We start from the raw sequence: 27,992 nt of genomic DNA on the forward strand, positions 1-27,992 counted from the left end.
TTTATTTTTGAGAAACAATTTAAAGAGGGAAAAAAAAAAACACATTAGAAGGGTTAGTTACAGGAAAAACTAGGGAAATGAAGGAGGTGGTGATAAATAAATAGCCATTTAAAAAAATACAACCCATGCACCAAAAGGGAAGTTTCCCTTATTTTAGTTCCTCCTAGAAAGCAGTGTCACTGAAAGCCCCCTGTACATCCTAATGCAAAAGCTCTTATGTATGCATATTTCTTATTCTGCTGCCTTAAATTCAAAAACAAAAGAGGAAAAGAGAAAAAAAGAAAAAGCAAAGATTACTTTCAGCCCTGATCTATGTCTTTTGAAATACACAGGGACACTATCACAGAATTTTTCCACACTCATTAACACAAGCACACACTTGTTTTTCCAGAGAGGGAATATTATGAGCTCCTCCTGAGCCAGACTGCTTTCCACAGGCTCCCTTGAAACAACAGGAGGCGAAGGGCCCCCGGGCGCTGCCATCCCCTTGCAAGGACGATCAGATTGCATTAGTCACAACAAACCTCCTCGCATTGCCCGGCTTTCGCAGGGTCCTTTGCTTGGGAACAGTTGCTGGGCTGAGGCTGCTTCGGTCTTATCTCTTTTGGTTGCCAACAAAAGAAATTGTAGGTGACTGACAGGCAGGACCACACTCAGTAGGTGTTTATTTTTGTAAAAGAGACTTTGTTTGTCTTCTGGAACTGAAGCCATCAAGCTTTAGCCTGCAAATCCCAGACACATGGAGGGCCAGTTTCTAAATCTGAAAGGCAAGCATAAAAAGCAGAGATTTTTTTATTAATTTCATGCTTTTGAAGCTGTTTGTTAGGAGACTATAGGGAGTAAAGCTTAAAACATCATGCCTGATGCTTTAAAACTGACAGTCTACAAAGTTGTGTTCTTTCTTCTCTCCTTCCTTCCTTCCTTCCTTCCTTCCTTCCTTCCTTCCTTCCTTCCTTCCTTCCTTCCTTCCTTCCTTCCTTCCTTCCTTCCTTCCTTCCTTCCTTCCTTCCTTCCTTCCTTCCTTCCTTCCTTCCTTCCTTCCTTTCTTTCTTTTTTCTTCTCCAAAAAACAGAAGGGGAGAAAGCAGTGAGGACAAGATCCATGCATATTTTCTAAGAAATGCTTTTTCCAAAAGTCCATTTTGCAGCTTGTGCATTTAAAAACAGCTGGACCTTTTTGAGAGCTTCCCAGAGCACAAAGCTTCTAAAGCCGGCTCCTGAGCTCATTGCGCTCCCCACCTTGCCCTGCCTCGTCCTTCTCATTTAGTTTTCATTTCAAAGCCTGCTATTTCCAAGAGCACAACCTTATCACTGGGGTGGATGTGATCACATTGAGAAGGCTGGTCATGCTTTAACAGGTGTTACTTAACACCCGTTACTGTAACTTCTAACTGAGACCAGGCACTAACATTTGTTCTTAATCGTATTTAAATTTAAAATAAGGAAAATTGTGCTGTGCTATACTATAAATCAGGATTTATTATAGCACTGATCCTAAACAGTAAAATTAAAACAGATCACTTGCAGTGGTTTCAGAATAAGCACAGAGTGACAGAAAGGACAAAACATGAGGTTTGTTTCTGGTGGGAGATTTTGGGGTTTTAACCAATTAATGTTCCAGGATGATGATGTCTCCTCTTCAAAGTCAGTAGCACTGTTTCAGTCCATTTTATGAGAAGATCACCTTAACAACACCAAAATGTATGTATTTGTCTCTATGTGTCAAAGGAAATACTTTAAAATCCATATAAGGAGTATCCTGAGATTAATTTAAAACACTTAAATTTTGACAGGTTTACATCCTGCCATGGATTTATAAGACGTGTGGGCAATAAATTTAACGACAGCCAGAAAACCACAGGCAAGAGTAGCAGAGAGCCCACAAACAGCACTGGGCAAGGAGGAGGGAAAAAAGGAGGGGTAAATATCCCCAAGTTTGTAGTATTTTCTTTTGTATAGAATCACAGAATCATAGAGTGGCTTGAGTTGGAAGGAACCTTAAGGATCATTTAGTTCCAATACCCCTGCCATGGGCAGGGACACCTTCCACTAGACCAGGCTGCTCAAAGCCCCATCCACCTGGCCTTGAACACTTTCAGGGATGGGGCATCCACAACTTCTCTGGGCAGCCTGTTCCAGTGTCTCACCACACTCACATCTCTATCTACCCTCTTTAAAACCATTACCCCTCATCCTATCACTACTTTCCCTGATATAGAGTCCCTCTCCATCCTTCTTACAAGCCTCCTTTAAGTACTGGAAGGCTGCTACAAAGTCTCACCAGAATCTATGTTTATAAACTATGTATTTATATATACATATAAAGTATATTTTCATATATTGAATTTGTAAAGCATATACTTATAAAGTAATTAGCTTCACATAGCTAGCCAAGTCAGCAAAAGACACTGAGCAAATCACAAAGAAAAGGGAGGAGGAAGCACATGAAAAAATTCAGCAGGTCTAGGCTCTATTTCAAGATATTTGCAGCTTCAAGTAAGGGAGGTCAATGTACAGATAACATAGAAAGGCAGAATCTGAGAAGCAGAGCCTTGGCTGCATCAAAGCACAGCTGGCATCTGTGCTTAAGGTTCATTCTTGTACTGACCTGAGTGGTCATTTAAACTCACAGCAGCAATACTCAAGCTGTTTTGATTTGTGAGATGCTAATATGTGCCCAGTGGTTTGGTTGTGGTTTCCAGTCTTATGAATTTACACCTACCCACAATAGCTTCCCTTCTGACAGTGCCTTTGGCTGACCTCTTGGAGAAAGACCAGACACAGACCACAAGCTGAGGCAGCCTGCTGCAGAGTAAGTCTCCAGACACAGAGAAGAGTAGGATGGGCAGCCAAGACATCCATTCAGCAGTAGCAAAACCACATTAATTTTCATATAATTATGCTAAATCACTCATCATTACCATGCAAATGTTTAGGTATATTTCCTGCATTGATTTTAGTGGAAGGAGAAGGCAATTCCTGTAGCACTAACATTTCTAGACAGCTGTGATTTTACCCAGTAGTCGTATATATTCCTAAAACTCCCCGTCCAAACAAAGGAACTGACAGGACAAGAACCTCCCTGCTGGCCATTTCTCTCCAGGTCACAGCCCCTCACACAATTAATGAACCATTACTGTTCATCTGACTCATGGCACAGAAGGATCACAGGAGCTGAGATGAATATGATCTATTTTGCCCCATTTCCTACTTCTGTCATGTCATGTTATGCTTACCATATTACCTTTATTTACATGTTAATTCTGATAAATTAAACGATTCAGGGCTACTACGCTGACATTCCCTGTGGAAACAGGATATTTTTATTCCTGTTCGAATGGTTAGGATGCTGGCTTAAATGTCATCTAAACCTTCCATTTTTCATTCGCTGGCTAAGGATGGTAAGAATACAATGTAGGGAAAATCACTGATACACTCAGATCACGGACTGTGAATCTGCCCATCACTGATTCCGAGTTTCCTCATCCTCCTCCATCCAGCTGCCCATTCCCTCATCATCTGAACAGGCTGGAAACTCCACTCCTGTCTGGTGTAACAGCTCAGTCCTGCCGCAGCTCCTGGACGACGGCAGAAACAATACATGTACCCTCACAGCATGTCAAGAAGTATTTACTTTGTATAAAAATAACTTATTTTGAATATCTGTAAGCAAACTAAATATCTGCCTGCAGAGGGAGAGCCAGAAAGCCTTGACTCACTCATCCAGCCCCCTCTCCTGTGCAGCAGAGCCCTGGCGCTCTAAGGACACTCTGTGACACCCAGCCCAGCTTTGGAAACTCCTCACCCAAACCTCCACGTGCTTTGTGGAGCTGTAGTATCATAATTCTGACAGCGTGAAAAACTGTGGGCTTGCAATTTGAAAGCTCATCTTACCGATACTTTATCCTCTCTGTAAAGTTAAGGGAGATGAATTTGCAGCACTCCTCATGAGCGCTCTCTTCCACCATCTCTTCCGGCTGCAGAGTCATTACTGGCAGTTACGTTCCAAGAACACTGGACATATAACCAAAAACAGGATTTCATTCTATGTCTTGCCCAAGACTATGAATATGGAAGTCTAAGACCTCACTAAATCATACTGCTCAAGTCTTCTGCATGAACCTTTCTCTATCTGTACTTCAGTAGCAATACTGCAAATGATCTGCTGGTGGTTTTATAACTAAGTATAAAAACAATTGCTTGCCTTCCCTGCAAAGCCATTTCTCTAGGTAAGGTCCAGGTCTTTCAGGTGGTTATCAGCTCCATTTTTAGCTCCTCAAAGAAGAACACATATAAAATGACAAGTACCTAAACAGCTTTTCTACCAAGAGTGGCAAATTTTCACTCAGCTAGACAGGACAAAATGGCAGGATTAACTGCATCAAAGAGGAGTTTGGAGAGAAGTATCTCAAGCACTTTTATCAACATTCCCTTCATTGGGGGTGCCTGACTCTGAGAGTCCCTGTGACAGAGCCCACCTACCTCCCCACAGCAAAGTCAGCCTGTAGGTCACCAGGGACCCCCCAGGATACAGGGGATCCTCCACGCATCCTCAGGAAGGGGCTCTGGCAGTCTGGAAGCAGTCACTCCTGCACTGGCTTTCTGCTTCCATCACAAAGCACCACTCATTGCATTTTGGCTTGTCCTAGCTGGCTGGTGATAGTCATGGTAATAACTTGATTAAAAAAAAAAAATGTACATGCAAAATAATGAAAGATTGTGAAGGCTGTTTTCCACTGATCCTGTCATCAACTGGCCAGATTAAATTTGCCTTAAGGATAAGGAGACACAAGTAATCCAGGTCTCCTATGCAATGATCACTTCTGTGTAGCTTCTGACATAAATCATGTGTGACGCCTTGTGAACCAGATCAAGTCTCCGGATATGTCCATGTAGAAGGCATGGAGAGGTGGAGATGTGAGTGGTAGGGCAACAGATGGCCTGCTCAGCTGGAGAGGGCATCTCAGTACAACCACCATTTACTTTAGAAAGGAAAATCAGTATTACACTCAACTGAAGGACTACAGGGGACACCACCACAGAGAGTAAAGTCAAGCAGCAAAAACCTTGTTTGAGCATGCTGACCTCTCTAGCTAAGCCTGTTTTGTCAGGGTTGGACAGTGTTTTTGCCATCCTCTTGTGGTTCCCACATGACAAGCCCTGTCCTTGAGATATCCTGTCCCTGAATCAATAACCACTGGCACCAAGTTGCTCTGGCTTCTCTGAAGCTGCTTTGCAGGAATCCATGCCTGATGCAGTAGCACATATTGCTGCCTTCATTACTTTCCCTCACCACGTAAGTCTGTTACTTTAATTACCTTTTTCTGTGACCTGATATTGAGGGATGCACAGGAGGCCAAATTCCCTGGGCCCAGGAGCACTGGAAGGAGCAGGACCTTCAGCCTCTCAAGGTATCAAGTCTTTCATACATCTGACAAAAATACAGAGAAAATGGAAGTGTGAGTTTGCTTTCCAGGCACGCTTTTAAAAGCTCTCCTTACTCTGATATGCATCAAAATCTCTTCTTCCTTTTTCTTTTCCCATTAAACATCCCATCTCCCATGAGTCACTTTTTGTTACTGCACAGTTTGCCTGCTTCTAGCTTATACCGTTGATATTCCTCAAACAAATAGCATGCCAAGGCTTTCCTAATTCACTTGTCACTGAATTTAACCCCTTGATTTTCCATATAATTTGGAGATGTTTTTCAAGCAAGAAGCTAATGCTAAGTACCTTGTTTCTATTATACCATAGTTCGATAAATATAATTTTTAAATGTTACTCCTTTTCCCCAGGATCAAGAAAATAATTTATGAGCCTATTTTTAGCCTTTATTAAGTTAAATCTTTATTTCTTTGGATGTTTCCCTGCATGTTCAGATTACTATAGCTTTTATCTTTATGGAAATAACTTTTTCACTTTCAGATTTTTTTTCCAATGCATAAAGTCTATATTCATATATTTATAATTTTGTATTTATACAAATATATTTGTGTTTATATTGATCTGTTTATTTTATACTCAGTTTAATCCTTTTCATAACTTGAGATCAAAAATAAGGAGCTTTCTATGCCTTGTCTGGATTATGAAGAATAAGAACAATCTCTTCCTAAATTATTGTGTTATTCCACATCTTTCCAGGAAAGTTTAGATCATTCAAAGATTTTGTTACCTGATTATATTTTCTTTTTATTTTTTAAAGATTCTTAACAATTATCAGAATTTTAGAAATTATAAGACTAACTCTGAAGTAGTGAAAAGCATTGATAATTTAACTGCTAAGTTAAATTACTTCCAGAATATATCATCAAATTTAACAGTTGTTAATTAAAAACAGTCTTCTTAAAGTTAAAATATATAGTGGCAATATCTTTTCTTGTTCCTGCAAATTAATTTGTTTTCATACAGCTAGAGTTCATCTATAAACGTATTGCTGGCAAAATATTAACATTGTCTCGGTGTTTTCTGTTGGGCTTACTGCAGTTCATCCACTGCAAGTTGAATTTCATATAGACAGACAGTGTTAGTTAATCTGCAGGCCAGCTACTTCATGCACTTACATTCTCGGAATCTTGGATCAAATTCTGCTTTACAATTGGATTTATTTCTCTGATTGCTCTTAAGAAAACCTAGAAATTTATCACCAGCCTTAACAGTTTCACAGGTAATAATCCTATTAATAAAGGATTAAATATAATAATTTTAAAGACCAAAAAAGCAGATTTATTCCTCTAGAACTGGAGACAATCTCTGACTTCATATGGTATCAGACATTCGTACACTTTTCCATACAGGCTAAAAATACGCCACGCAAATGTTCATTTGTATAATATTGATTTTAGGACAGATGGATATTGCAGTCCTGGTTCTACCCCTCCTTCCATGGGGTCTAGGAAAGGCTTACATATTCCTCCAAGCCCTTCTTGGGTTATTGGCATGTTTGTGCCTACAAGCCCAGGCACAAAAACCCTCTGAGCTTTGCTCATCTATATGCCAAGGGGTTCCCCAGGCCAACCAAGTACCCTCATGTTTTGTCCGTTGCTACAAGGGTGATTCCCCCCTGAACTGACTGAGCTTAGGTTGTGTTATATGAAACTTCGATTTTACAGATTGAAGTTCCCACATTCCTGCACAAAATAAACTCCTGACAAAGGTATCTTTCCTGTTTGCTAAGCATAAGACTAGAAGGGATCTCTTGAGTCCCAAGATTTCATAGGCAACCACATCACATAATCTCTTTCATCAGCTGAGGGAACTCCCATGAGGGAGTTCATAGTTCTGTCCCCAGACTCTGCTTAGAAGATTATTTCAGAACCCCACTTCTCCAACAAATAGGAGTCCTCTAGTTTCAAGCCTGCAGTTTTGGCACACAGATTATTTTTTTTCAATTTCTTATTTATTAAAAAATTAAGGAAGCTATCTTTAATCTTTGAATAATTCCAAAACAACCAGACACTAAATAAGAGCATAAGCTTGTACTAGTAGCTGAGGCATTTAGTAGATCCGTGAATTAATAAACAGGTCTGAATATTTCAGTTTGGTACTATGGAAACTGTTTATGGATAGGAAGATAGAGCTGGCATTAAGAAACTTCACTGAACCATGTTGCTTTGTAGCAAAGGAATTTGTCACTCATGAGTTAATGATGACAAAAAAATGTTAGAAAAATTTAGTTCTATATAATGTTGCATTATTGGCAGGTAGGGAAGTTCAGTTGCTTAATGACAAATTTTCACGGCTGTGAAGATTCCCAGTTAGTTACTTTATAACAGCAAATGTGAAGATACCAAAGGAGTGAAAAAGTCTAATATACATCAAAAGTTTCATACATGAGTTGTTGGAGGTCCATAGTGCTTCAGTACTAAGTACTGTTTGCTGTGGAGGATGACAACACAGAGAAATGTTGGTCAATCTGATGACAGTGTGATGTTTTCCCTTTGATACTCAGCATAAGTGAGGTGAATGTCATTGCCCAGCATGTTCTGGATAACCTGGGAACTGCTCCCTCAAATGCTTTGGAGGCACAGAGCCAGGTAGTCTGGTCTTGGATGCCTGGGAGACACCAACTCAGAGCATCTGTCCAACTGCCCAACTGCCTGAATATGAGGGACATATTGATACTGAAAATATAAATTTAGTTTTGGCACCAAACTTTAACAAAGCAAAATCAACAGTTTGACATAGAGAGAGCAAGGGGACATTAAAAGATTATATACATTCCCTACTTCGTAAGTGTTACTGTGTTTCATTAATTATTAAAAAGACTTTTGAAGAGGCTTGTAATTGGCTGAGGTAGGTGAACTGTGGGTGGTTTGGGAGTAAACACAGTGGCAATGGGTGGTCCCTCAGGAGGAGAAAGGAGAAGGAAGAAACAGGCAGAGTGGTGTGCTGCTTCTGGCCCAGAGGAGGAGGTGACAGGTCTGGCTTTCTTAATAAATCCTATGTGGAAAAATGAGGGTTTAAATGAGAAGTATAATTATAACCTTCCTCTTTACTGTGATTCAGGTGGGTTTGATCCTCTCCCAGCACCTTTAAAAGTCCCCGGATAAACAAGATTTTAAGGTGCAAAGCCATGCTGTTGCTGTTACGATACCATGACTAGAAAATCAAGACAGAGCCAACCAGTGAGTCAGTCTTCCTGGATGGATTACGAACTTCTGCCAGAGAGGTGGAAGAGAGGAGCAGGGTTGTCACCTGAGAGATGCACTCAGAGATGACCACAAGGGTTACAAAATGTAGTTTTCCCTGCAACAGCAAGAGTATCTATCTCTTACTTCCAACAACGTGAATCAGCATATGCAGCCCAGATGGCCCAATGTGGAAGGCTGTAGCGCCTGAGAACAAATGAGAAAGGGAAGGAGATATTTATCAGAAAGGCGGAAACCACAGCCTAGCAGATCTGAAGCTTGTTCTCAATAAAAGAGCCATCCAGCTCATGGGCTAATGAGAACAGTCTTTCCCACTTCCTGGGAAGGTGCAGTTATCGTGAATTCTTAACCGAACAAAATAAAATCACATCTAGCCATAAAACATTACAAACAAAAATGTCTCTTCTGCATCACATCTTACTGTTTTTTTACATTCCCACTAATTTAATAATTGTGCGAATAAAATAGATGGCATCAAATAAATTCCTTCCTTTCCCAGTAGAGGCTCTCTGATTGATGATGCAATAGCTCGTCTGCATGCATTACTACTGCTAACAGCAAAATGAATGAGTAGATGTGATGTGTAAGAGACAAACTGCAATAGCAGGATTCTTACTAAGAGCAAGAATGTTCATTCTTCTTTATCCTGATACTGAGAAATGCAGATGACCACCAGCAGGAAAAAAAAACAAAATGGCAGGAATGAAATGCAAGAAAAGTCTTAGTAAAACTTTTTTGGGTCCCACCCATTTTTTCAAGCTTGCCTGCAATTGAGAGTACTTTTTTCAAAGCTTCATAACACAAAATACTGCGAAGCCTGCCTGCGTTGCATGCTGCCTATGTGACACCATCCTAGTCTCCAATACTCTCACAGCATGCTCTGGTAAACCAGTGCACCAGCCACTCTGGCTTTGAAAGGCAGATTATATTCAGGTTCTCACAGAGCACACTTTGCTGTAAACCTTTCCAGTCACTTGAAGGTCCTAGGAAAGAATAAAATAATAACATAAACCAGCTGGCCTATTTCTGGGTCAGCACATTCCTTGGTCCACCTTTCACCTGAACATCCTGTGCCCCTTCTAGAAGTTCCTTAATTAACCCTTACTTTATCTTGCAACTATCAAATATAAATCAATAGTCATGTGGGGTCATCTTTCCAAGGTTATGCTGCATGCCATCCACCTGCTCCTGCCTGTCAGAATTAAATCTGGAGAGTGCTGAGTTGCTCCATAATCTACGTCACTTGAAGATACGGCTTTTCACCTATACAGCAAAGTGCAATATTAATTTGGGCTTCATGATGTGAGCCACAAAGTTCCAGGAAAGAAAAACCCTCTTTACAGAACATTTTTTTCCCCTCTGGTGAAAAAAAGGATGCATATCTCTTACATCCCTTTTGAGATTTTATAGCCTTGTTTAACTCTCCCTCTTATTTTTTTAAATGTATGATGGGTTTATTTTACAACAGATTTCATTAATAAGGAACAGAATTCCCTTAACTGGCCTTAGGCATATGCAGCCTCCCAGATGGGAAGGAAGGGTACTTTAGGATAAATAAGCAAGTGATGTATAATGTATAAAATTAGAAGAATTCTTCACCCGCTCTCAGGCAGCACAGCTGCGAGTGGCAGCATATAGTGAGTGACCAGTACACAGCATCGCAGCTTTGTGAAAGAAGTTTTATTCCCCCTGAGTCAACACAAATGGCAACCACAGCCATTCAGATGTAAAGCGTTTTCAAATACGTTACTATTAGGCTGTTGTGTCCCTTAGAATAGAGATGCCTTTTTTTTGCTTGGAAAAACTCTGAGAGCTAAATTTGCTATTCGAAAACAGTAAAATTTGAGGCAGCTGCATGTTTTTATTAGTGACTTCTTAGCTAGGAGCTGTGAAACAGATTGAGTGTTATTACACAGTGGTAGATGGAATAAACTGTATTTACAAAATCACCCCTCCAGTAATCATGAGTTAACAGCTGAGGCAAATAAATACTTTGAAGCTAATAATTTTAGTAAATATGATATTTCCCAGTACAAATTTTTATCCTTTGATCCTGGAAAAAAGTGTAATAGTTGAAATGAAATTGCTATATATATATATATATATTTTCTCTTTCACTCTATTCAAGTTTTTAAACTTCTTTATTTTTTTTTTTACTGCAAAATATGAAAGACACAGGGAAAACAAAACAAAAAGATGTGAAAAAGCTTTAAAAGAAACTGTTATTTCAAAGAGCTTGTAATTGGATTTGTTATTTTGCTTTTCACTTCCAAATCAACCTCTCTGTCAAAAAAAAAAGGACACAATTCCTTATAAACATTTCCTTGCAGTATTTCCATAAGTCATATCTCCCTAAATAGAACAGTTTTCTGAGCTGAAGCACTAACACTGAGTTATTAAAGGACTTCAAAAGTCATTCAGTAAATCTGTGCTAATGTACTGTATAAATGAATCTTCCCCAAAGCCTTTGATCTAGTAATTAATAATGCATCTATCTTGTACAAGTTCATTTTAGTACCTAAATTAATCAGAATAATAATTATCCACCCTAAACTGCTAAATTATCTATGTACCTGTAAGTTCATGTCAGTTCATAATAATATCCAAAATTAAAAGTATTTCCATTGCTTGTCCCAGGTGGCATTCTTCATGAAGGTAAAGTTGCTTAAACTTTTCCTATCAAAATAAAAATGTAAGAAAAATGTACTGAGGAGACTACTTGGAAGAAGTACCTCTATTCATAACTCATGCCAGCCAAACCACAAAACACTCCAAAGCAGAGCAATTTCTGCACCATAACAACTTCCCTTCTCCTTCCAACACACAACCACATAGCATACATGTGCTCCATCAGTCACATTGATAACCCTATGTCTGACCCTAGGAAAACTGAGCAATACTGAAACAGATGTTATTTTCTGCTATTCCTTAATAGCTCCTGGTTGGAAATGAAGGTTATGTCTTTAGTAGGTAGATTAGTATATTTGTTGGCCAGAAGTAGGCAACTCAGTGAATCCATTGAGCCAAAAGACACCTGAGTATACAGTCTTTTCACTTTTCTGTCATCTTCCCAAGTCTGCTTATTTGGCCGAATTCAGCTACTGATTTATAGAATTACTAGTAAAATATAGAATTTACGTAATTAATGACTAGTAAATACTTTGTAAAACAAACAAAATTGTTTAAAAGGCTAGTATGCACAAACACACTCAGGTGCCTGCACAAAGATTAAGGATAATACACATTTGTGCTTTGCATTACACCAGCACCATGTGTAACAGGATCTGGAGAAGATAAACTTCCTTAATCAGGGTACAACAAGAGTTATTTTAAGGAAGGCAGAGTGTATGGAGGGGACCAGCCTTGGACATGATGAAGAGATCCTTTTTTCTTGTTTTTTTTTTTTTTTTTAAGGAAGATGGGATGCATTGGCTAGATTAAAACCCTATATCCTCTTGAAACCTTGAAGATGGCTAATAACTCGTGTCTGAGTTTCCAGTGGGATACTATTGATAACACCTCTGCGAGGGTAGCTGTGTTGCGTATTCCCACCATGACCCTTTACTGGGCAGAATCACATCCAGTATGCTCTGTGCCCTGGGCATTACACTGCTAACAACTAATGGAAGTTCCTGATGGAAGTTCTCAATGGACATGTGTCCAGTTACAACGCTTGTTGACGTGATTGAGCACCGCGTTCCAGTTTTCGGCACTTGAATGTCACTCCTGTTCCCATTCTTGCCATGAAATTCCAGTGGATCATAGTGTTTGGAACATCACCCTTCTGAGACCTGTCTGAGACATCCCATCCAGACAGCATTTCAATGGCAACACCAGCCATGAACTGGCAGGGCAGCTACTGCAATAGAACTGTAATGCAACTGCATCTGATATTTTGTGACTAAGTCTTTACTCTATGCAGCTTGGTCTGCTTTTTAATCATTGCAGATTTTTGTCAAACACTATTGTTGAGGAGGAAGGGGTGGGATTTTTTGCCTTACTACTTGAACTAGAAGATCCAAATACTCATTTTTCTGTTAGGAATTTCTTTTTGTTTTATATATATGCCTTTATTGCAATGACAGTATTGCTCCTTGGTTTAAGTAGTTCCTTCCCTCCCTGGTTTTTGTACCTTTAAGGCATTCCTAGAAAGCAATTAATTTTGTTTTGCAAAGTAACATATTTTTAGCATGTTCTAAAACATTTTTGATGTCATGGTAGCATTGTTTTCTGCAAGTATTACAATGTGAGTTCATAATACTTAGTTACATGTCACCAGGACAACGCCCGATCTGCAGGCGAGGTCTCATTTGCGCCTTGTAGACAGCTGTATATAATGGAATTTATCCCTGTGGATCTAATACCTATGGAAATCTCTACTGGAATCGAAACATTTGATATATTTCAGTATCTTAAGTGATTTTTTTGTACATTACTACTAGAGATGCTTATGATTTTTTTTTCTCTGTAATGTTTGACAGATGAACTCCTGTCATATAGCAATAAACTGCTGTTATTCTTCCCTAAACACATAAGCCTGCACCTTGTAGTGTTAAATCCAATACTATTTCTAATATTTTTTTGTCACAGTCATCCTCTTTTTTCTTGTAGGACTCCTCTCTGTCCTAAAACTATGTCATTAGCAAATTCCATTAGCAAGGAAGTACTCTCTCTGACACATGAACACATAAAACAGGACCAGAGCCAGAGATACAACCATGACCTCTTCCCAGTCTAGACAGGGACCCTTCCAACGCAGCCCACAGTTGTCTCCCTGTATCTGGTCCTTCAGCCCTTTTCTCCAGCTGAAATGACTTCTCTTGTGGTCCTGTATCAAAGACATGAGTGCAGGCAATAAGGGCTGGGCACTGCCCTATCTAGCAAAGATTATCAAAGGTAGATTTCTAGCTAAGTTTTTCCGTGTCTCTCACACTGAATTTCATCCCTTTAGAATTTGCTTTCACCCCATTATTTAAAAACACTTCCTTCAAAATGCCTTTTAAAACCTTGCATATCCAGAAGTCAGAGTAGCATGCAGTAGTCTAGTTGAGGGTAAGGGTGAGGTTTAGGAAATAAAAACAGAGCTCCTGCTGGAGTAGGTCTGCAGCCCCTTTGCAGACCCACTTCAAAGAGATCTCCAGTCTCTCCTAAGAGTAAAGGTTTCAGCTGTTTTCTAGTGACTTGGTCAAAAAACTCCCTGGACAGAATCTTCAAACCAGCCTCATGGCTGCAACTCCCATCTCTGCCACACATCAATAGAAAAGTCACTTCTGCTTGTACCAAGGCCAGGAAGCTCATCAAAGCTCCCGTGCCCTTTCTCCCTGGCCTTCAGAAGGGCTATGTGACACAGGTCCTCCCAAAGTTTTTCCCAAGATTTAATTAAATTCCAAGTCTCCTCCATGCTGAAGTCTTTGAGTTCTTATCCCCAGCTGATATCAAGGCTTGTTGGTTCAGCAACATGTCCTCGCTGCTCTCCAAAATGAAATTCAGAAATGGCATTCTCTTATGTCAGATTAAAGTCGTATTGGTGAATAACTGTTATTCGGAAATAACTAAATTGTGTCATTGCTAGTAGTGTGTTCCGTGGCTCATAGGTCAGAAGTTGAGGCTTTTAATCATAGTTCCCCAAAGACTGTATCTGCTATTATATTACACAGCTCATTGTATACTGTAAGATCAGAGTAACAGCTTTGTAGCTACCTAGACCACTTTTTCTGTGTGCCTCAACTGCTCCCAGGACTATAGCAACTACTTCTCTAGTCCTTCATCCCCCCTCACTCAGATTGGTGTGTTGTTCACAAAATTAAACCACCAATCTTTATTGAATTGTGGTTCACATTTCTATGATGGTTGCGAGAGTACATCAAGCTGCAAGAGCTGACTGAAGAGCTGAATGCCTCCTCTGGTGTACCAGAAAGTAAAACTTCCAAGTGGCTTCTATTGTCACCATTGCTACTTCCTACAGCAGTAGTTAACCCAAGTAAGTTTAAGATCTGCACAGCCTTGCTCCTGCTTGCCTGCATGCCCAGTTTTTGCCTGGTAACCCCTGTCATGAAGACAGCTTTCTTCTATGTGCCTTTGGTTGCTAGGTAGCAATGACTTTGTCCTTTTTCATTCTGGTTTTATACCCCTTTTGGTAACAGGCTTATATGTTTTCCTTTTTATTTCCTACCTTAAAACCCACTTGCCTTTGAAGGGATTAATCAAGTGAAATTACCTCATTGCTGTCTTCTCTGTGAATGGTTTTCACAAGCACCACCAGAAACTAACGATAAAAGGTGGTTTTTTTTAGAAAAGACACGAGACCACGTTTCCCACCATGTCTTGTATGAGTAATTATTATTGTTAGATGCATCACTACAATTTGCATCAGACCTGACCCAGGACCCAGCTGCACAGGGTGCTACATAAATGCAAAAAGATGATCCTTGAAACAAGGATTTTAAATATAGGAAACATCAAATATGTACAGAAAGATGGAGAATGCAACATGCCATAAACTGCCTGCATTAACAGCATCTTAGATTAATGATAATGGAACCTCTTTAAAAGCTAAGCTAGTTTTCATTCACGCCATTTGCTTCCTTTTTATGTTTTGCTCAACTTGAAGGATGACAGTTTCATTTGTACTTCAGTCAGTTCTGTTGTCAGGCAGCAAACCCCTGTTGCAGTTCTTGTGTTGTAAATGCTTAAAAGGAACACTTTGAAATTAATCATTTAAACAGAATTTGAAATAAAATCTTGAAACCCCCTTATCTCGAGGATTTTACAGACTACATGTCTAAACTTTGGCCCAATACTGACATGATGCAACTTCCCTTAGGTATTTAACAGGTCTGCAATGCACAGACATCATTCTGCCTTCACATAAAATACAAGCATGCAACTAAATTAACTCTTCTTTTTTCATATTCCACCTGAAACACCACTGAAGATTATAAAAGTAAAAACTCTGAAAGGTTATTTGTCTGGAGAACAGCTAGATTTGACTTTCTTCTCAAACCCAGAATACTTAATGCAGAAAGTAACACAAGCTGTTAACCCCCACATTTTTGCTGTGACGCTGCTCCACATTGAATACAACAGCCAGAAAATAAGCACTATTGCTTTTCATAGTTCAGTATAATCACAAGTTTACTTCAGTGATAAATTTGACTTTTCTGCCACTCCAAGCGTTAACATCCCCAAAATTATCTTTGAAGAGAGCAAGCATCCCCACAAAATTTTCTGTCGTCTTTTTTGTGGTCCAGAAAACAACACGGAGATGAAATATCTCTTTGCTCTTGAATTAATGACTTATTGAAAAATCTCAGGATTCAGACATCTAGCTGTAATAATCCAGAATCTCTATGTTTAAAAAGAAACTAAGAAGAACTAAATATAATTTAACCCTGGCAGAGTTGATCAGAAAATATGTAAGAAGCTTTATTGCCTCCGAAGCAGCATTGGCGTCTACCCGGGAATTTGTAAAGAAAATAATGTTGGTTCAGCAAATATTTACCCCAGGATATGAATGAATATCAGGACAGAGAGGAAAGGAGGAGGCTGACACACAGCTCTGCTCCTTGTCCAGAGCGGAACGGGTTGATCGTTTAGGGGAGACTGGGAAAGGGTGGTAATATTCTGGTTAAAAAAAAAAAAAAATTCAAACTACTTTTTCTAGTTCAACAGAAGAGCCATATGAGAGCTTTTGCCTCAGCTAAATATCTTGTTATTTCCCTTGAATAAAGTTAAAAGTGAAGACAAGGAAGTAGTCACAGCTCCTGTGGTATTTGCTCAGGAAAGGTATAAAGCTGCAAAGGGGCTGATTCAGGATTTCTCAACAAATAACATGACCCTACCAGGGAAGGGCACTCAGAATAGTTGCCTCTCAATCACCTCTTATACATGCCCTGAACTGAGACTGTTGAAATTGTAATACAAGAGTCTGCTACACTGGCATTGTGTTCCCTGGGAATTAATCACAGTATTAATTAGGTAGAATAGAAATTAGGCAAAAGCATACAATTCAGATTCGAAGTATAAGTCTCTCAGAGTCTGGAGGAGTTTAAATGCATGAATCTGAGCTTCTCCATCTCTGTAGAATTACAGAAATAATCGCTGCATAATGTCATCAAGGAAGTTAAAAAATACAAGAGTATTGGATCAAAATATGCATAGCTTAACTTTAATGTAAATCTTTTTGCCATGACTTATCTTTAGACTGTACAATCTGTAATGGAGTACATTTTTCCTGAATCTGTCCTTACCTTCAGCCAAGTTTTAGTATAACTTCTTCCCAAAGCTGTAGCTTTGGAAAGAAGATGTCTGGAGCAGTATGCTTTGTATGGCTCAAGAATCAAGTTTCTGGTGCAAGTTCTTGCGATTATCAAATCCATTTTCCATACTGTAGGGTGATCAACAAAACTAGTTTGAACTTTTTTCCTGACAATTCAAGAATGTCTGCCTAAGGGAGTATTTCTTCTTTCAAATATAAAAAACGTACCTGAATGTTACAACAATATCCAAGATGAGAGAGCACAAAAGGGAACCGAACCTGGACAATAGAAATGTTTTTATAAAGTCCAGCAAATCTTTATGAATATTGCTTGTGCTACTCCCTTTAAACTTCATTTGAATTTCAGTTAAAAACCTGACAATAAAATTGTTGCACTAACAAAACTGACATTTTCCTTGCAAAAAAAACCAAAAAGTGTTTTCCAAAGTTGGTTGTGATCTGCCCTGAAGAGATTTTCACCATCAACCCCAGAATGGACATTTGATTCCTATGAAAAGCTGGGGAGGTATAATCACAGTAGCTTTGCTAGGCATAGGTGCAGGATGCCACACATCAGATGTTTATGCTGTTAATCTGCAGTGTGAAACTAGAAAGAGGAGGAGGAAGAGAGAGGACTGTGACACGGTAGTGTCAGCTCTCATCTCTTCAATCCCTTCCCTCTTATGTTCCCTCAGAGCTTTAGGCCCTGTACATGCAGAAGTCATATGAGCTTTACTGAAACCAACATTCTTAAACCTACTACGTGCATGTGTGCACATACACTTCAATTTAATTACTGACACAACCTCAAGTGATATAAAGCAGTCTTAAACCCCATTAAAAACTCTTCTCATGTGAATTAGCACTGGATTATAGAATTACTTAAACAGCAAAAATATTGCAGGACCTCAGTCTTGCTATATCTGAGATACAGGGCAGGTCAGCTTTGCTTTGGTTCAGGTAATGCAAATCCAAAGGCAAAAAGCATAGATAGGAAGGTTCAGAGAAGTTGGATGAACTTAGCCAGCAGACCTGGTACAGCAGACATTTATTTATAGCACAGTAGTAGTGCACAACCATTCCCTGAAATGCAAATCCAGCTTGCATGAAGCAGGCATGTTTCCAAAAGTGTTTGGAAGGAAGGCAGGGCAAGAAATACAGACATGCTACGATTAGAGTTTAGCTGCTGTTCAGCTATTTTTCCTTTTACTTAACATTTTTCCTAGATTTGTATTTATTCTTTCTTAATAACTACCTTCCTACTTTTTTGAGCTTGGAAAAGGAAGAGGCCTGAGGAAACAAAAGTTTTCTTGGTGACTACAAGTTGGTGCAGAAGAACACAAGCATGTTCCTTAGCTGGTGAAAATCACTGTATGGCATGAAATGGCACAGATATACTAGCATGGAAGCTGCTTTCTTTAACTAAGTGTGCAGCAAGGTAGATCAAATTTAGATTGGGGTGGGATGCATCCAGACAGCCCAGTTCTGGGGTTACCAGGAGCAGGGGCCGTCCCCAGGCTGGGATCAGCCTGTGTGGTGCCAGTGGCAGGAGGCTGCAGCCCCTGCTGCACCATTACCTGTTTGCTGTTTATCTGTCTTCTTTGCAGGCCTTCTGTCCTTGTGTTCAGACACTTTTATACTTAATGGCACCAACTATGTTGAAGAAACAGTGCAAATGCCTTGCAGAACTGCAGGCACACTGTGATTGGATGCTAAGCCAAAGAGAGAGGATGGGGAGGGTACAAATTCTTGTTGATTAGCTGTGTCACTTGGCCACACGGGGAACTGGCTGCTGGTCCCACAGACAAAAGTTCATGTCCTAATTTGCCACCTGCCTTTTGTCCTTCTTCTGGACTATTTACACACTCAGGGCAGTGAATGCTGTTACCATGCACCCCCAGCTCTCTCGCACTGTCCCGCAAACAAAGCTCTCAGAAAAACATACATGATCTTGCTAAAAGCCTTTGAGCAGAGAACAGTGTGGGTCCACCCTGGAGATTTATACAGATCAGCGGGTGTCTAAAGAGCTGCGCTGGCTGCAATCAGTAGTGATGAGGGTAACACGCATCTCCCTGACACTGGGTCCCGTCAACCACAGACAAGTGGGTGATGAGTAGCTCACCTAAAAAATCTGTGCAACATCCCTATACCTCACCTTTTAGGAAATAGACAGTGGTCTCACTGTGTGACTAAATAATTTGCCTGTTAATTCTTAGGCACCCTTCAGATGTACAATAATGAATGTAAAAGATCAATGAGTGAATTATTGATCCTGTCAAAACTCTTTATAGTTAATTATAGCACTGAGTGTGAACTGAAGTGGCAACTGGCTACCTACCACTCATAATAAGGTCACTAGCATGTTTAAAAAACAAAAAACGAAACTACAACAACAAAAAAACCACACACACACAAAAACAAAACAAACAAACAAACAAAAACACTCTAAAACTTGCACTATTACAGTATTTCACCTCATCTATTCCAAAGGCAACGCACAGCACTTACAGCACTTGAATTGCTTGAGGTGAGGCAGTGCTTTAAATACGATCTGAGGTGTTCCTGTGATCTAAAGTCTGGCTCATTTCAAGCCACAGGAAGCATCACCAGCAGTTGTGTGCACCTCCAGCTAAGTAGGAACTCACTGAAAGGCTTAGTGTGTGTTAGACACAGTATGCATCTCCACTTTGGAAAATAAAAAACTTTGAAATTATTTCAGAGTAGTGCCTTTACTTTTCCAGTGTTATTTGTGTTGCGTTCATGAAGGTTTTCAGACAAATAATCAAGCAACCTGGGTTTGCTGCAGCAAGGAAAGTAACAGAACAAACTATTTCACCTAGAACTCAGTCTGTCTGGACCCACATTATAATTTTTTATTAAAAGGTGACTGGACTTTTAAAAAGTGACTGCTTCATATAAATCAAAGTTAAAACTCTGTTGCTCTTGTATTAAGAAGTGCTCTCTTGTATTAAGAAGCATGAAGTGCTTTTAAATTTGTTAGTGTCTTTCTTGAGGTCTCCTGGGCAGGAACAGTTTTCTCCTTCACATTTTTAGAGGAAACATTTGTTCTCATTTCAGATATGAATGATGCTGACAGCTCCCAAAGTTTTCTGCAAAAGCAAGATATTTCTCTCCCCTTTTTCACACTCACTAGAGTAGCTCATAGTGAATACTTCATGTGTGGGAGAGAGAAGTTCAACCTTTAAATCAAACTAGAGTACTCCCAGGACATGAACTAAAGTTATTCTTAGTAACCGAGCAAGCCCACTCTGTCTCTCAGATTATCACAAAGCAAAAAGCTCCACTGGGAAAATTTGTTTGGAACCAGTGTGCTCCCACTAGTCCTTCTTGCTTCTGTGAACTATCATTTTGTAGCGACAAATATTCGTCAAAAAATCCCAACCAGCTGCTCTGTCATCCCAATTTATCAACGCCCAACAGGCTGAAAATTGACAGCAAAGCTCACCTTGTGGTATGTAGGATACCTGTAGTTTTGGAGGCTGCTGTACTGCTGGGCACCACTATGGAGTATCGTGCTGTCTGCAGCCTGTAGGTAAAACGAGACAAAAGTTTAAGAAAATATGATGGTGCTTTGATGGAAAGGAGAGATTTGAGTGGAAAACTAAGAATCTGTCACCGACAATGTAAAACAGAAAAGCTGAGAAGGCAAGGTTTAGTTGCCTTGTGGTCATCCGAACAACCTGATCTTATCTTTACAGTGGACATCTAAAGATGTGTCTACTGTCAGGGAAAAGAAGTAGCTCAGACACAAATCGCCTTATATTACACTGACATCCAAAACACATAAGAAGCAGTCCCACATAGCGACTTATTTCTCTCCATTGATTATTATAGGGTGGGTTGACAGATCACTCAGATAGAGACATTGCAGATGTCTGCAGTTTGACAAGAGGAATCTCATTCTGCTTGTGGTTGAATCACACATCATGTAGCCATGAATGAGTCTTTGAAATACCAGATAACCCAGCAACCTTTATTTCAGAAATGCTTGATGGATGAGTATGGTTTTTGCTTCCTATACTCTGCGTTGGATCAGCCAGTAGTGTGGAAGAGGACAAAAAAGTGTTTCTTCTGAAGAATCAGATCCTTGATAGGAAAAGAGAACATTCTGGCAGGACACAGAGTGCCTAATATTCACGAACTACTTTTTTTTCCCTTTTTATTTAGAGATTTCCTTGTACTATAACTTGCTCTGATGGCATACTCAGTGCCTCAGGCAAGCCTATGCAGCTGGCTCTACAGCTTGCAAAGGACTTGGCTACATTACAAGTGTCATATTTTCTCACAGATAAGTTGTTCTTGAATAATGTTGCCTAAGTAATAGGGTTTCCATCAGTATCAGCTTTACATACCTCCTTCCCCCTTTTTTCATACAGACGTATTAACTGTGACCACTGCAAAGAAGCTCTATTTACGTTTTAGTTCCCCCAAGTCTCTCTTGTCATCTCCAAGGGAATGGATGGCATACGGGATCATGTTCCATATTCTACCCTCATGTCTTTTTTTAGCACCTGCTTTAAAATAATCCAGGTCTGTGGCGCAATGGGCAAGGTTTAGTGAGTCTCCAGAGCAGTTGTTATACAGTAGGCTAGTGATTGAAAGGAACTGTCCTCACCCAGCATTCCCACTTGCAGGATCCACTCTTGCAAGTCCCAGCACTTGTGAGGACTCACTGGAGGCAGGGGGGTGGGTTTTGTGCATGTGTGGGTGAGAGAGGTGTGGCTTTGCAAATTCTCAGAAAGGAACTGACTTCGACATGCCAATAGAAATGCATCTATTTTTGTTTATTTAAATAAGCTCTCTTTTTTCATATTAAAAATTTAATCCATATCCTCTCCTTTGCAATGCTGAGAAGGGACAGTGTGACACTAATATATAGCCATTTTTATCCTGAAGGAATTCTATTCTTCCAATTAAAATCTCTTCCCCTGTCTAAACGATTCCCCTGATGACACAAATTACACATGGCGTAAATGGCAGGACATTAGACTGTGTAACCTCTTGAAGAACACAAGAACAGCACAGAGTGAACATGTGAAGTTATTATTACCTTTACAAACAGTGCACCCAACTCCCTGTCCCTAAACCTGGCTAAACAGAAGATTTCAACTTTGCATTTTGAAAACAAGACTTAAAATCCACCATACCCTGCCTACATGTAGGCAGCCCTCTCCGTCCCCTGTAGCTGTTCTTCAGCCCATGTGCCCCAAAGACTGAGCTACCCTGCTCAGAGCTGAGCCAGCAAAAGTTGCAGCTACTATTAAACTGGTAATACGTTAGTCTTCCTCACCAGCTCCCTAAGTCAAACACTGGAACCCCTCAGGAATCCAGACACTGTGTTTGATCTCTTTTTTAAGATAAATTTTGAATAAATGGCAGTTGTCAGCTGATGGATGCGAGTAGAAGGGTTTGTTGGCCTATGCATACTCTGAATAAAAATGAACCCAAGCTTTACCAGAAGAACCAACAGGGAGAGCAACATGAGCACAGGCTAATATTTACAATATTTGCAGCGCTGTGTCATTCAGCTGAACACAGCAAGATGACACACTGGCTAAAATGCCAACAGCTTCTGCAGATTTTTCTGTGCTATTGCCCCCAATATTGTTACCACTGATGGGGGCTAAAGTGAAGGCAAAGACCAGGGGAAATTTTAGCCAATATTTAGTAACGTGACTGCAGCCCAAGCCACCATCCAGAATGTAATTCCACTCCTCTGAAGACTCAGCAGGGTTCATTGCAGCAGATAAACAAGTCGCTCTGTTACCCTGAAGCGTGACAAATACCATGGCGAAGCTGCCTGGAGAAGAAGGGATTGAGCACAAGATCCAAGTCCACATTCCTGCCTGGGAAGGATGAAGGAAAAAAAATCTCAGCTTTCTACTAGGTGCTGTCTTTTCACAAGCAGAGCACATATCCCATTTCTGACCCAGGGGCACCAAGGCAGGGCTTGAAACTCAATGTACTGTCTCTGCTGATGGTTTTCTCTCTTCTTTCCTAGCAGAAAATGTTGAGGGTGCAAGCAGGGTGATTTACATTCACTCCACTCCTGTGCCATGGTCCTCAGACAAATCACTCTGGGTATGTCTGCAGTAAGAGGGTAAAGACATGCAAACCCTCTCCACTTTCTCTAGGTTCCCTCTAGGCCTGGAGGGAGAAGCCATGCAGAAGCAAAGCAAATACCAGCTGCCTCATTAGAGTCCAGAGGTAGATTTCCTTTTGACATAACAACTCTGCACAGTTCTGCATCAGCATTTTTGTGTTTATACAACCCAAGCCTGTCATATCCCTGCAGCACCATTCAAATTAGACTGTTTGGGAAAACAAACAAACAAAGCGTCACACAACATCAAACAAACAAACAACAGGTGCTTAGGTAGGAAGCAATATAAAGGCCCCAGAGAAATAGCTTGTATGGTGAGATAACCAGTGAACTGTGCCTGAGCCTTTGACATATGCCTTCCATTAATCTTCTTGAAAAATCAAGGAAACTTGTGCTCTTACACAACTTAAGTATTCTTTTTCCACAAAGTGGAGACACAGAACTCCCACAAGTTATCAACAGCATCCCAGCACAGAAGAAATTTAATTTGTTAGACAACAATATTGTGAAATATTTCACAGCTGAAACCATGTTGATCTGACAAAAATTGAAACCAGTTAACACCTCTTATTAGAATTTTGCTTAAGAATAACACTCAGGAAAGACGTCCTTAGCCAAAAAAAAAAAAAAAAAAAAGAAAGAAACAAAGAACAAAAACAAAACACAAACAAACAAAACGTATTTAACATTTCCTGAACCACTACAGATTTTACTATCAGCCTTCTCACCTTAACATGCTCCATACTTCTTGAGATTTGAGCCTCTCTCTGACTACCAGAGTTCAAGGCATCTATCAGCTACACCATCTACCAAAACATGACACACAGGGATTACTTGCAATTGTACACTCAGCATTCAATGCTTCTCTTGGACTATTTATAATTCTACTTCTTGCAGAGAGAAAACAGCATAGAGATTAATGCAGGGTCAGATCAGCCACAGAAATTCATCGTCATGTCCCTAGTTCCTAGGTTAAGGTTCTACTTGATTCAGATGGAATAATGTACAGAAAGTTGCATGCCACTTATGTAAAGCTCATGAGCTGAAGAAGCACCTAAATTCACAACAAATCTCAAGTGCTTATCATTCAGCTTAGTTACTCTGTGTGGCAGTCATCACAAGACTTTTCCTGGTAGTTAAATGTTCTTGAAGAGTTTCTTGCTGAAAAAATCAACACTGTATGCTCAGTTAGGATGTAGAGGAGAATGTGTTCAGGGACTCCTGTCCAATTCAATCATATGGAGTCTTCAGCTGGCTAACTGGCCTCGGTGAGTGCTATGCAAAGAAGTTATTAAAGCTCTAATATTTCTATCATCACCACCTCCACTTGATTAATCATTGCTTTTTGCTACATTTTTACTTGAATGACCAGTCAAAAACTCAGAATTTTGCAGCTTGCTTTGTTCAGACTGAGGGTGGTGTCTGCTGTTTTGTTGGTGCAGTCTGCTTCTTCGCTAAGACACTATGAAGTCCTTTTTCATGAGCACAGCAGAAATCAAATGAGTGTCCAAGACCACTTAAATACTCAGTCTCAAGTGTTTTCTCTCCTTACTGAGACCATCACATCCGTCCATGCATCCAGAAGTCTGTTTCTGGCTGGGGTATGTGACGCCCAGTATCACCAGACATACAACTGCTGTGTAGCACATGCACAGTGAGTCCATCATAGAATCATAGAATATGAGGTTGGAAGGGTCCAACCTTTCTCAGCAAAAGCACAGTTGAGACAAGATGGCACAGCAACCTGCCCAGCTGAATCTTAAAAGTATCCAATGTTAGGGAATCCACCACTTCCCCCGAGAGATTATGTGAGGGATGAATGGGATCTGCTGCCCCAAGGCATCAGCCATCTCTGAGGCATGAGATGGGCATCTAGGATTTCTGTGTATAAGGTATCCCAGGTGGAGTTACTCTTGCAGGAGCTCTGGGTAGAGCAAGGGAAAAGAATCTGCTCCTCCTGAGACCTGGGAAGCTGCCTAGCTTTCCTGAGAATAACGAATTGTACTTTTGTACTTCCTACTTGCTCACTGACAACCATTATGTAAACTATTTGTGACACTAGCAACAGGATAGGAAAGTCCAAACCTAAAAGAACTGTCACTTAAAACTGTGCCAAACCACAGCCATAGCTCCAAATACCCTCAGGTCACCTCAGCCCACATGGAAAGGAGGTGCAGGGGTGGCTTGCAGCAGCATGAACCAGATATCAGAGCAGATTCCCCCCCACCCCCCAGTTTTTATTACTGCTCATTGGGACTACAAAGAATACCTCCCCGCTGCTTTTTTCTTTTTTTTTTTTTCTTTTGCAAACAACTGAGAACTGTTGTATTCACGCCTCACTTTTCCCTTGCAAGGCTGCTAACTGCAACTTAAAGACCTTCATTAACAACTTCCCATGGATGCACATGGTGGATCCATGAAATAGACAAGCAAGGGTGTTGACAGATGAAACCTGGCAGGTCTCCCTGAGCTGTTGCAGGATTTCTGGCTTGGGCTGCTTGCTCTGTTAGAGATAACCATCCTATGGCAGAGTCAGCAAAAGAGATGTGCCCAGCCTCAGCTTCTGCAGTCAGTGCCAATGCAATGCTGAGGACACGAAGTGCTGTCAGGCCTCCAAACATGAGACCTTAAAGGCCTCCCCACAGCAAGTTTTGTTGCTATTCTTTTGCCACATCTCTGCAGAATTCATTGTCTACTTGTTTGCTATTAAAATTGCCGTTTTCTCACTGGACTACGGATTGGTTCTTCTTATGTATACTGTTTACTCATAACAAAGAAAATTAATATAATGACGAACTTTTCTGTATACACTTTATATTCTTTCTACCAGGCTCTTTACCAAATAATTACTCAAATTCCAAGTGAACAGTCAATAAAATATAAGAGGGAAATGCAGGTGAATTCCACATTCACTTTCCCTCAACAGTGATCTTATGAACAATATACCAGTGTCAGACACAAAAGAAGTGCAAGGCTCAACATGTCTTTGAATTAAACCACTAGTCTTATGTAACATGGCCACTAATCTCTTTTGCAATTTAAGTTCCCTGAGTTTCCCCCTACACCCACTCTTTAACCTGTTCCTGATGTAGTCCTGATACAAATACAGGAGAAACAGTAAAACATGCATGTCTGTATATCCTGATACTTCAAACTGAACCCCTCTCGATCTCAGAGAGTGGCAATTGGCCTCACACACAGAAGCCAAGAGGCTTAAGCAGCAAGATACAAAGTTTTGGTAATTGCCATTTTTCTCAGCAGCATCAGGTGAAGGGAAATATTTGTCACTTGCTTCAAGAAATCCCCAGCAATCAAAGCCACTGACTGACAGTACTTGAGAGGCTGCAGTGGAGTCAGTTCTAGCAAGCGACACCTACTAATGAGCACACACTTGCTGCTAGAGAGCTGGGAAGCAGCTTTTCCAGAACACTTTCAACTAGCTTGCTTTCTTGCCAAACGCCAAAGGATTACAGAGCTTCTTTTTAGAAGGGAAAGGGAGTTTTCCACTGAAAGCTACTGAGCAGATTTGGAGTTAGCTTATTTGACTCAGTAGCTTGCTAGTGGCACGGCCTTCTTCTTGGAAAACCTCACCCCTCCATCTTCCCCTTTATTCGCCTACAGCAATCAAAGTCAGGCAAGGCAGCCAGGAGCTGTGTTGTGATTCATAATTGTAGGACTGAGAATCTATTTTCATTGACTGGATAACAGACAGAAATGGTCACTCTGCAGCTGACTCCCAGGACAGTATGTAAGATATGCACGGCATGCTGGAAGCTTTGTAGTCTCCTTCGGCAGAGGAAAATTCCCTAGATAAGTACAACAGCAGGGAAGGGAAGGAGGAATCGAGTGAAAAATCTTACAGCAGCAGAGGTTCTTGGAGGAAGCTAAGAGGTTTGGATTAGGATCTTCTCTTGTATGGGTAAGAATAATTATCTTAAGCTAAAACAGAAGAAAGAGCGAACATTTAAACATCTGAACTTGAATAATTGTGTCTAAAGTAAACCCTCACAAGCACAAATGCAAACAACCTTACTTCAGCCCGGTCTTTCCAGATCAAGGCACATCTCGAAGCAAATCTTCCAAGACCTACAGAAATAGTGACAGACAAAGAAAAGTGAGAAATTTTAACTCATATCTGAAAGGCTTAGATGATCTGGCCAAGATTTTTCTCATCCTGAAAGACCAGAACAGAGCTCTCTCTCTTTCTAAAAAATAAGTAATGTTATTACTTAAGAGATGTGTAAATCCCCAATGATTCATAGGTATATCATGCTATGCATGGTGCACCCATCTTACGTGTAAAATAAACAAACTTTAGTAATCAGAGAGACACGTCAATTGAAGGAAGAAACTCACCAGTTTTCACTTTGTCTGCCAGTTTTTCACCTCTGCCACGTGTCAAAATGTCACTGCCCATTTGGATCTCTAAAATTTATGGGACAACATACTCAGAAAATTAATCTTTATCTCAGGAGTTCACTAAGTTAAAAAATAAATCAAGTGTTGTCTCAATGCTCTTTGTGCAGACTAGTGTAACATGTGAATTCTCTGATTCATCACTTCATTAATTCAGAAATTCCTCTGCAGGAGAAGGGAGCTGCAGGGAACAGTGGGCTAGAGGTGACAATGGCAGCAGAGTGACCCTTTTATCTTCTGTCACTGTGTCCTGCCCACACATTGCTCCCGCTGTGCCCCATGGCTGCTCCAGCACATGTCAGGCCATGGCAAGAACTGTGTGTGGGGCCAAAACCAGAGCCGAGTGGACATTCACACTTGCCCCTTGGCGTAGATCAAACACCCAGCAACCCCACTGCTGTGACAAGCGGAGGTGCCGTTCCTCCACTTGCCTCACCAGGGTGAGGGTGGGGGGGAAGATTTGAGCACACACAGAAGCCCAAATCAGGTAACAACTGGTGATGCACGCTTTCAGTGCGGCAAGATACGTGATAAACATGGATATAAAA

The 27,992-nt window shown here is 40.4% G+C and overlaps 1 long non-coding RNA gene across 4 annotated transcripts; it reads right to left on the reverse strand.

The window, feature by feature from the left end:
- On the reverse strand, positions 1-27,457 carry LOC139827357 (uncharacterized). 4 transcript variants are annotated; one of them, XR_011737882.1, is made up of 5 exons: positions 27,057-27,115; positions 20,371-20,451; positions 11,221-11,323; positions 5,318-5,430; positions 1-760 (listed from the first exon to the last, which is right to left on the reverse strand). It is a non-coding gene; the product is annotated as an uncharacterized lncRNA (long non-coding RNA). The 4 variants fall into 4 exon arrangements; XR_011737884.1 differs by lacking the exons at positions 1-760; positions 27,057-27,115 and adding exons at positions 4,204-4,274; positions 27,385-27,457; XR_011737881.1 differs by lacking the exon at positions 1-760 and adding an exon at positions 4,204-4,274.
- Between the last annotated feature and the right edge of the window lie 535 nt (positions 27,458-27,992).

The sequence above is a fragment of the Patagioenas fasciata genome, chromosome 2 (assembly GCF_037038585.1).
Source record: "Patagioenas fasciata isolate bPatFas1 chromosome 2, bPatFas1.hap1, whole genome shotgun sequence".
Classification (NCBI taxonomy): Eukaryota; Metazoa; Chordata; class Aves; order Columbiformes; family Columbidae; genus Patagioenas; species Patagioenas fasciata.